At 33.4% G+C, this 12114-nt stretch overlaps 1 pseudogene; it reads left to right on the top strand.

Moving 5' to 3' along the window:
- Positions 1–608: 608 nt before the first annotated feature.
- LOC120622137 (flotillin-1-like) lies at positions 609–1518 on the top strand (annotated as a pseudogene).
- Positions 1519–12114: the final 10596 nt, after the last annotated feature.

Raw genomic sequence — 12114 nt, 5'->3', positions numbered from 1 at the left:
ATATACAAAAGCCTATTGTAATTATCCTCAATTAATAATCTGCCCTGACCTCATCGAATCTGCTTTGTTTTACATTGTCAGAAAATACAGCTTTCTCTAGACAAGATGAGTGTAGAGAGAGGAGGGGCATGAGTTATTTCATTGTGGGATATGTAGTTACTTTATATAAAGGTACAGAAGAAGAATGAGAAGCAGATTGTGTTATTGTGGAAGGTTTTTATCATACACTAAACTCAAACAAAGACCAAAAACGTGGCAATTTTTCTAACATACGAAATGTCTAAAATATAATAACATAATTTAACACCTCAACCGAGGTATAAAGAGTATTCAGTTCACTAGATTAATTAGTAATATGCTGAACTATCATAAGAGAACCTCCTTGATGGAAATAAAAAGAAAGACATAAATGGAAAATTTTGTGATTAGTTAAATTAAATTGTTTCTGCTTATGAGTAACAGAAAAACTGACTTACTAGTATTAAAAAAGATATTGCCAGAACTAAGACCTTTTAATAAGAACAAGACTTTTATTGTTATTATTATTATTACAGAAAAAAAAAGTTTTTTTAAAAAAATTCTGTAAAACTTAAAAAAAAAAAACGAGCATGGTTAGCTATACCCTGAAGGACTGTTTGCATTCTTGGGAAAGGCTGAGACAGCACAAGGCCCAAATGATGCTCTGACTGGGAAGGCAGAGGCCAAGGGATACGCTGGCATCAGGAGGTCAAAGACAAGCACAGAAAAGTTGTCTGTCAGTACCTGAGTAAAATCAAGACGGCCAAGGCACAGAGGGACTAAAAGCCGAAGGTGGCCATGTGTGACATCAAGGTCAACGCACTCAGGCAGCACAGGCTGACCTGTTCTATCAGTTTCAGGTGGCCGAGATTAAGCAGGAGATGGAGAAGCAGCGGATACAGATACAGGTGGCGGAAGCCTGGCCAGCAGGTGGCAGCACAGGAGCAAGAGGTACTCACTGAGAGGAGGAGCTGGAGGTTGAAGTTTGGAAGCCCTGGGAAGCCTACAGGCTGGCATGCCTAGGCTGGGCTGAGAAGCCCCTGCTGGTTGTTCAGGAAGAAGCAGAAGCCCAGTCCATGCAGATGCATAAGGAGGCCAGGGCCTTTGCCACAGGGGCCAGAGCCTGGGCTGAGGCTGAGCAGATGGCCAAGAAGGCATAGGGATTCAGGAAGTTCTAGGAGGCTGCTCAGTGGGACATGCTGTGAAGTAGCTGCCCCAGGTGACAGTAGAGTTAGGTGGTCCCTTGACCCTGGTCAATAAAATCACACTGATGTCCAGTGGAAGTGGGGTCATGAGGGTGGCTAAAGTGAAAGGACGTCATGAGCCGCCTACAGAAAAGCGTGAAGATTCACAGGCATCAGCTTCCCCTACGTGAACCACAACATTTCTGAATATCCTGAGCCCTCAACCTTCTCTGAGGCCTTGCCTCGTGGCTCAAGTTTCCTGAATGGTCCCCAGACTGCATATACTTTAGCTGGCCTCCCTGAACATGTTCTTTGACAGTGGGTACACTGCCAAGACTGCCAGTCTCCTAGGGGTCCTGTGCCAGCCTTCTGATTATCCCTCTCTATCCCAACTATTTAACTTTAACTTCCTAATTTAATTAGACTGCCTAGAATTATTTCTTGACCAGGACCAAGGGATGGCCCAGAGGTTCCTAACTTCACTTGTCAAATAAATTGTGGTTAATGTTTTAAAATTTTTGGTTCATTTTTTGCAACTAATATAGAGATAGGCAATCTCCATTCAGTAATATACAATAAAGAAAAAAGCATTCGAGGCTATTCAACGGGATACAAATGTACTATTTTGGAGGAAAAACCCTCCCCCTTCTGTCTATATTGAAAGACTTGGTGTGAGACTGGGCCTACTTTTCCAATAAAGAATTGAAGATAAATATATAATTCCTCTCCTTGTCCTGGCATTAAGGTCACAAAACAGATGGAGCTTCTAACTAAGAGTTTAAGTGTTGAGAAAATAACTCAAAAAAAAAAAAAAGACAATTTAGAATTCAGCTATAAGTCATTATTTCCAAAAGCCACAGCAGCAGTGACCAATGGTGGCAGCAACAGTATCTAGCAGCAGCAATAACAAGCAATAAGAAAATGAGATTTGTTTTTCTGGTACTGTTGTTGATGGTGAGGTGTGCGTGTGTGCATGTGTGTGTGTATGTCTGTGTGTGTGTCTGTGTGTTGCTTACCTAAATGTGGTTACCAGATAAAATACGGATGCATAGTTAACTTTGTATTTCAGGTAAACAACAAATACTATTTTTAGTAAGTATATCCCAAATATTGCATGGGACATATACTACTTTTTTGTTGTTTTACTGAATTTCCAATTTAACTAGGCACCTTGTATTTTTATTTGCTAAATTTGTGTCTATTCAGTAACCTTATATTAAATGTCTTTATTTATTCCTTGAGTTACCAGATTCTTTGATTTGATTTTGAAAAGCTTTGATTTTATGAGACAGTGATTTTTTGAAAAGGGGAGCTACAGATACTAGGTACGTTTGTTAATTTTAATTAGAGAGAGTGAGAAGCTTCGAGAGGACCTTAATGCATGCTGGGTTGGAGGATGGCAACACTTGCTGAGCGTGTGCAAAACACTTTTTTTTTTCATTGTAATGTTGTTTAATATTGGAATCAAAGGATTTTCCATTTGGGAACTGAATAAGAAATCTTCAAATATTAAAGAATGTTGGCTACTTTTGGGTCTTGATTATAAAGAACTTTGCACATGTGACAAGTGTGGTACAAAGAGGATTTATCTGAATAAAAGGGAAAAGAAAACAATATGGCACTGACAAGAGAGTCTCCCTGCCCCTAGACATTCCATTTGACTACTGAGTAAATGATCCAGAACCTAGAAGATTTAGAAAATTGATTTTTCTGCACCAAGGTAACATTCATGGGAGAAAAACGGTGAAGGCCAGAGACTGAAAAAATAATATGAAATACAAGGGAATCCTGATCCCTCAAATATTTGATTTGTATGTTCCCTTACCCATTCTACCTGACAATAGGTGCAGTGATCCCACTTGTAAGGATGCAGCTGCAGTGGAACCTGAAAGCCAAGTGTAGATTAGCCACAGGGATGTTTTTTAATCTCTTGAATGTTAACACATTCAAGCTGCATGAGTAAGCTATGGACTCAAGATGGTTCAGGATTAAAATCTAGCTTCCCAGCCTTCTAGTCCTGTGACACAGATTTGTTCACTGATATTATTATGAATTCACTTTATGAAATGCTAAAATGTCAATAATGAAAGTGTCATCCGAACTTTTATGTGACTCATATTAGTCTGGGACAATTAAATGCATTTTTATATCAAAATAATTTGCTCATATAAATGAAGAAAACATTAGTTATTACTACTCACTTCAAAATATATATCAAAAGATGATATTCTGCATAGTCAATGTTTTGTAATTTTTTGAGATTTGCTTAATGGGTGAGCTTATTGTCAATTTTTGTAAGGTAATGCATGACATTAAAAGTATAGGTATTCTGTAGCTTTAGATACATTATTCTATATGGTTTATTTTGGTAAACTTTAAGTGAACATTTTTTATTAGGTAGAATTTATTTATCATTTTTTTATTAAAAATAGCAAATTTAGCCCAAACTAAAATAAGAGGTAGGAAAATAATAAAGATAAGATAAATTAATGTAATAAGTAAAAGTAAGCAGAAGAGACAGCAGCAAATAAAAAGATATAATTCAAATGTTAATTCTTTAAAAACACTAATAAATATCATAATTGCCAAGCAAGAATAATAATAAACAAAGAAAAACCAGCAACCTAACCTGAGCAAAAAATTATATATATGTACATATCAGAATGATACATAGATAACCTCTATAGATCTGGTATTTTGGAAACTGATCATAAAATATGTTCAAAATTTTATGCCAATAATTTAGTAAATGTATATGAAATGAATAATTTCTTCAAAAAATGTAACTCACAAAAACTGACAAAAAGAAACTTTGTATAGTATATGTATTCAAAAAATAAATATAAAATGAACATCTTCCAAGAAAAATAACTCCAACAGCCTTTTTTTCCCCTAAGCATTTAAGGAAGAAATACCATGACTTACACTTTTTTGTGATAACAGAGAAAATAAACTTCAAACTTTTTAAATATTTTATATTAAACAAAATTTTAATATTAAAACTTAACAGGGACAGAATAGAGAGCTCCAAAATACACTCACATAAATATAGTCAATTAATCTCTGACAAATGAGCAGACAATACAATGAGCAAATATAGTTCCTTCGGCAAATAGTGCTGAAAAACTCAACATCCGCAAGCAAAAAAAATAAATGTAAACACAGACTTTATACATGTTACAAGAGGTAATGCAAAATGGATCATAATATAAATGTAAAATGCCAAACTATTAAACTCCTAGAGGAAACATAGGAGAACACATAGGTAATCTTGGGTATGGTGATGACTATGTAGATACACCACCAGAGGTAGATCCATGAAAATAAAATAATATTAATAAGCCAGACCTCATTTAAGCTAAAAATTTCTGCTCTGCAAGAGACAATGTCAAGAATATTAGAAGACAAGCCACAAACTGGGGAAAAATATTTGCAAAAGACACATCTGATAAAAAACAAAACAATGAAACAAAAAACCGTTATTTAAAATATATAAAAGAACACTTAAAGCTGGACAATAAGAAAACAAAACAAAACAAAACAAAAATTTAAAAATGGACCAAAGATCCTAACACACACCTCACCAGGGAAGATATACAGGTAGCAAACAAGCATAGGAAAAGATGCTTCACATTAGGTCATCAGGGCAATGCAAGCTAAAACAACAACGTGTTAATATTATATATTTATTAGAAAGAACAAAATCCAGACCGCTTGACAAACCAAATGTGGACAAAGATGTAGAGTGACAGGGACTTTTAATCATTGCCAATGGGAGTGCACAATGGCACAGACACTTTGGAAGACAGTTTGGTGGTTTCTTTCCATTTGAGTCAGCAATTGTGTTCCTGTGTATTTACCAAAAAGAGTTGAAAAATTATGTCTACAAAAACTGCCAATGGATGTTTGTAGCAGCTTTATTCATCATTGCCAAGACTTGGAAGCAAACAAGATGTCCGTCAGTAGGAGAATAGATAAATAAACCGTGGTGCATCCAGACAATGGAATATGATTCAGTGCTAAAAAGAAATGAGCTTTTAAGCCATGAAAAGATATGGAAGAACTTTAAATGCATATTATTAAGTGAAAGAAGTCAATCTAAAAAGGCTACATAGTGAATGATTTGGAATATATGCCATTTTGGAAATGGTAATACTATGACAATAGCAAAAAGATCAATGGTTTTCAGAGGAAGGGTGGTGTGATAAATAGAATTACTACAAAGGATTTTAGAGCAGTGAAATATTCTGTGTGATGCCATAATGATGGATACATGCATTATACTTTAGTCCAAATCCATAGAATGCACAACGCTATGGATGAACCGTAATGTAAACAATGATTATAATGCATCGATACAGGTTCACCAATTGTAGCAAATATATTACTATGGTAACTGATGTTATTAAAAGGGGAGGCTATGCAGGTGTAGGGGCAAGAAATATGTAAGAAACCCCTGCACCTTCTTCTCATTTTTGCTGTGAACATAAACCTGCTCTTAGAAAACAAAGCATTTTTTAAAAACATACAAACAGAAAAAAAATCTCAATAAGAACATTATAAGAAATTAAATTTACAGGGCTATAATCTCATATAATCAAAACCAAATTGAAATGGAAAGTTGGTTTAAATTTGAAAATGAATGTAATTCATTACATTAATTAACAAGGAGTTGCTTATGATCATCTCACTGATGCAGTCATCCATCCTTGAGAAAAAGACCAATATTATGAAAAAGAAGGAAGTTCTCGTTATATGATTAAAAATATATAACAAAAAATGTTGTATGTGTAATAGTACATTATCGGTAGTTTTATCCTCGCAGTGAAAGACAAAGACATTCACTATCACCATTAGTATTCAGCATTGTAATGGACGTTCAACAGCATGCAATATCTGATGTTTAAGGGTTGAAAGACAATAAAACTGTCATCTCACATATGAAAGTAAGACATTTTAAATAATTTACAAAATAGTGTAACTAATAAATGAATGCGGCAAGGTCACTAAAAAAAAGGTGTTTATTAAAATAAGCATTTGTATTTGAATGACAAATGAATTTATAGGAAATAAAATTAAAATAAAAATCACCACTTCAATAACATAAATGAATTTAACAGAATACATTTAAGGAATGAATTATTTAAAATATATAATGCATCTTCATGGAAATCTATGAAATATTGAAAAAACTTAAGATTTAAATAAAGGAGAGATACTGTAAACATGTCAACTCACTAAAATTGATTGAGGATTATATGTAATCTTATTAAATGTCATATGGTTTGTTTCCTTTCTTATTTTTTAAGAAATGGATTTTAAAACTTGACAACTATTATGTGAAAGCAAATGGCCAAAAGTACTCTAGAAAATCTTAAGAACATAGCTGAAAGATATAATTTTATGTCTATAAGATTCTTCAAAAACATATATGCATGTACATTAAGAGAAATGTACAGTGTTGTTCATTTTTTAATAATAGTCCCAGTTAAAACAATGAAAATATCATCAACAATAGAATGAATAAAATTTTGTTGTATATACATATAATTGAGTACTGCTCCTCATGTATAATGGAAAAATAACCTGTAATCAAACTCCAGCTACACACAAAAACATAAGTAAAGCTGACAAAACATGCTGTGCAAAGAAACAGGCACAGAAGAATATATACTACTGTAGGTGACTGCATTCACTCAATATTCAGAGGGAAAAAAAGACAGTGAAACTGTACAAATAATTCAATATATGATTAAATTATACCAAAAAGCAAGATAATTATCTTCATAAATACTTACTTTTCAATCTCATATTTATGTAAATATATTAATACAGCTATATACAATACATAACATATATAAATACAAGTGCGTGTTTATCAAATCCATCCTTTTAGATTTTATATATCTAATATTTGTACTAATTCCTTTTTTGTTACTTGCGCTAGAAGGTAAGTAATCATATTTTGTTCTCAGTGATCATATTGAAAATAATCACCAACTCTTATCTTCCTGGATATAGCAAAATTGTATTTCCTCCCATCTCTTTTATGCTTCAGGTCCTCAAAGGATTTTTTTACAACCTCGTTTTGTCAAAAGAGCCCCCAAGCTGATCTTGATGCTTCTCTTTTTGACTAACTGAAGAGCGGGTCCAGCATGAGAATTTGGTCCAGCATGAGAATTTGGTCCAGCATGAGAATTTGATCTTGTTTGGCATATAAGTCAGGATAAACTATTATGTTGAAATTTTAACCTGCCTCCCCACCCCAACCTTAATGATGCATCACAATACATTTTATTTTCCCATGCTAGTATCTTCCTCTGACCAGAGGGTCTGCTTATTTTTCTAAATCAGGGATTCAGACAGAGGATGCTTATCTTAACAGGTCCTTGCACAAACTCTGTAACAGGAAAGAAGTGGACATAGGAAATTATATGCTGGCCTCTAGCAGCTTCTGTACAGTGCCAGGGGTTACTTCTACCAACGTTCTAGTGGTCAGGCAAGTAATATGGACACATCTAACTTTAGGGTGTGTGAGATGTGTAATCTTGTGTGCCCACAAGAAGGAGCTCCAAAATCACGCAGGTTTCTTAAATTTGGACCTATGGACAGCAGATGTTAGGTCTTGGAATTTTCTCAGATGTATGCATTATATTCTTTTTTGAGTATGTTTTAGAAAGTGGACACAATTATATTAATTTTAAAGGATGTTGTATACTTTTCATACACTTTTAAAAAGATATCTTGTAAGAACTCATAACCATGAGAAACCATTTGTTTTTTTGTCTCGGTATAGTTATGTTTTATCTAGTAGTTTACCACAAACATAGAGTATTCCTTTTTTCAATTTGTCTACTTGTTACTATATTAAGGAGGCAATGACATTGAGGATGTTGTGTTGTAATTGACAGAGACACTTGAATCATTATAGTTATATGTCCAGTGACTAAAATGCTAACTTCCAGAGCCATTTGCAATCCAGTAAAACACTGCCTTATATGAAGGTGTTTTATGCTCTATACTCTTCTAGATAATTAAAAAATCATTGTCATGATTTCCTCCACTTTATTGTATTTCATGAATACGATGTATATACATGAGTATTTGTATGTAAAATTTTGAGTGTGTTGTATTTTGTCGATGCAGAATAGCTAAGTAAAAATTTTTAATGACATTTAAATCCTAGATTCTCCACTTGAATTGCAAGTGCCCTGTAGTACCCTGTATGAGAATCAGAAAGGATAGGTACAAAAGGAAACACATGGATAATTCCCTGGGGTCCATTGATTTTCCAAGGTTGGCTGTGTTGATAAAAAGCTTTTAGCTTCATTTCCTTAATCTCCTTATCCTTAGTCCCAGGTGTTAGATAAACTTTTATTTTCTTTCTCATTTTATGTTTGCCTCAAGTTCTTATCTGTCTATAGCCTCTTGGTTGTTTGCTATGGATTCTGCTAGCATAACTTCATAAACCTTTTTGACTGGATGGGGATTTGGTCCTAGAAATATTTTTGAGACTGAGTTCCTGACTTGCACTTCAGCAGTTCATCTTTTAAAGTGCAATGTGAACCTGTTATCATTATTATATCTTGGTATCTAATTTTATGGTCTAGCCTCCATCTAATTTTATTTAGCATTAGTTTACTTCAGCTAATTTTTCTTTCATACTCATGAACTCTTCCTAGATGAACTATTTATCTGTATTATTATTGTCCTGGAAACTGGCATATAGCTTAAGCACAATTAAGAATTATTCATTCTATTTCAAGACTTTTTCTTCTTTACACTTTAAAATTTGTGAATGGAAAAAAATTCATTCACATTTGAGAGGTGAGAGTTAATAAAATACTCAATAACAAAAATGCATGTAATTTTATCCACTATAAAATATAAACAAAACAAAGAAGTGCAAAATATTAAATAACAGTTTATAAAAGTCATTTAAATTTGAATATGGTCAAAGACATATATAAAAACTTCCAAAGTTTTATTACGGACAAAGATTTCAAGATGAACGATTGCATTGACTATGAATAGGAAATATGTTTTCTAATGCACTAAAATAAGAACTAGGTGAGGCATTAACCTCCACATATAAAGTAACATGTCAAATCATAAATATCCGACTTTCAGAGAAGCAGCAATATAACTTGCAGTCTATCGTCAAGCAGGTTAGAGACAAGTTTCCCTCTATCAGAAAATTTACAATCTCGTGTGATCGAGGCATACATATTTAATATTTTTCATGAAGCTTTATAAAGAAAATAGTACAAGACAGTATGTTTCAGAGTAATTCAAGTTACATGGAGTAGCAGGGTAACAATGATCATGTAATTCCTCTCTGAGGAAATTACACTGAAAAAGTCATTGTTATTTTTAAAAAGTAGAAATAAGAACCAATGTATCTCCATAATAAGTAAGAAGCAAAAGCAAATAGATAAGGAGGGTCTTGTTCCTTTAAGACTTTATAGGGAGTAGTAATGAGTAATGAGTTCACTTATTCTTCTAAGTGAAATAAAAAATAGCTCTAACATTTAAGGAAAGGGATTACATGAACCGATTTGTAATTTTAAGACAATCAGGCTGGTGGATTAAGTTTGACTGTGATATGCGATAGAAAGATGAAAGGCCACATTGGAGGCTGTTTTAATAATCCTTTTGAGAGGTAACTAATACTGAAGCATTGGCCATAGCCACTTCATCTTTAATTCTAACAAATTTCAAACAATATTCCCTTTAAATGCCAGTAGTAGAGGGTCTACAATAAAAGCCCACTCTAAGAGAGAAGACCACCCAGACATCATCAAGGTTCCAGATATGTTATCAAGACCGTTGTAGACTGTCTAGATTCACCTGAGACACCAGGGAATGAACCCAGGGAGAGGTTCGTGTGATTTTTCAGGGTAGACGATTACAAAGGCTTTACCTGGCAGGCCTCACGAGGTTAGGCTGCCCTCCCTATACACACTTGGTTCACAGACAACACATTGCAGGTTCTGAAGGAGTTGCTATCAAGGACTTAGCTGCCAGGCTCCACCCATCCCATGTTCATATGCATTTCCCATATTGTCATGCATAGCTGCATTCTTATTCCAGATACCTCTATTCAGAAGTGCATTACTTTTGATTCTTAGGAATGAAAATGTTTGTGATCCACTAAGCTAGTGGGTTCTAAGGTATTTGCATTCACCTAAGATTAACATCTTAATTACTTTCTATGTCAGAAGAAGAATTTATTAGTATAAACAGTTTCGAAACCAGGACACAGAGGCACTCTGAGGCTAAATATTTGCCCAAAGCCAACGGTAAATAAATTTTGATTAACATTATTTTTGTAACAGGCTTTTTTTCCCTAGATGTTAAACTATTCAAAATTCGTATTTATTGAGGTTCAAAATTCATATTCAGTATGGTTTTTGATGAGTTCTGACATATGCATATAACCATGCAATGGCCACTAAGATATAGAACAGTTCCATCTCTTCCTGCAAACCATAACTCTCTTTCTCTTCTTTCATTTATTTTTTTCCTTTTTATTGAAATGTAATGTAAGTGCAATCATTCAGCATGCAGTCTTTCATGTCTGGCTGAATGCACTTAGCTTAATGTGTTTGAAATCCAGTCATGTTGTTTCGTGTCTGAGTAGTTTCTTATTTATTTTTCGACAGTATGCAAATGCATTTTTATGCTATGATTTACCCATTCACCAGCTGATGGGTTTTGGGTTGTTTCCACATTTGAATTATTATGAATGAAGATGTCTTGAATATATGAATACACATTTTTATTGAATGTATTTATATTTTGCATTTCTTTTAGGTAAATATCTAGGAATAGAATTGCTGGGGTTTATGGTAAGTGAACATTTACATTTATAAGATAAGGCCAAACTCTTTTCCAAAGTGGTTTTACAATTTTACATTTTATATTCTCAGTTGAACAATTTTCTTACTAACATTTGATATTGTCAATTGTTTTCATGTAGGCATTGTAATATATGTATAATAGTATCTCATTTTGGCTTTAACTGAATTCCCTTAATGATTAATGTTTGGCATTAAAGGAAAGGGGGAAATAGATTAAATAATTTTCTGGACAAATACAAGGTGCCATTTGAAAGGTTTATATTATTGATTAGATTAAAAATTGTTCATATTTTTGAAGTCAGAGGCTTGGAGGAAATACTACTGTTTTCTCTATAAAGCAGAGAAAATTTAATGTTGGTTGCATTTTTTTATTATAAGTAATTTTGATTAAACTCATGCAAGCCATCAACTAAAGATCAAACACTCAAGTTAACTCTCACCTCAATTTTTAAAATTATTTTTGTTGTGTTTTTAGACAATATTTGATACCTTAATAGTTTCTATTTCTATTGAACATAATATCTACATAATGTAGATAAAAACACATAAATAAAACTAGAAATGGTGAAAACAATATTTTTGAAAAGTATACATTGCTTTCAAAAATATTTTTACGTGTGGATAGTTCAAATATTTTCCTCCCAAAGTGTCCTAAATAGTATAGGGTATAAGGCAATAGGAAAACAACAGATAACTTTCTTGTTATAAAAATTTGGATTCAAATTTCCATTTCCATTATTAGCTGTGTGATCTTGAAAAGCAAAGTAACTTCTCTGAGCTTAACTTTCTGGAGTGTGAAACAAAGTCAGTTAGCTACAACTAGGTGGCCCTGAGACCTAAAAGTGAAAGTGGATAAAAAGTTCCTCTAGACTGTCTGCTACATGGTGAAGCTTTATTAATAGACACGGGTATGTGCATGTAAATGCATTTACACACACAGGCAAATACACACACCTACTCATACACACAATTTAGCTCCATTTTTCTTCAGTTGCTCTTTCAAATGGATTTTTTCTATCTCCTCCCCAGAGAGGAAAAAAAATTAGGTT

This window comes from Pteropus medius, unplaced genomic scaffold (assembly GCF_902729225.1).
Source record: "Pteropus medius unplaced genomic scaffold, Ma_sr-lr_union100, whole genome shotgun sequence".
Taxonomy (NCBI): Eukaryota; Metazoa; Chordata; class Mammalia; order Chiroptera; family Pteropodidae; genus Pteropus; species Pteropus medius.
This window is presented reverse-complemented; position numbering and strand designations above follow the sequence as displayed.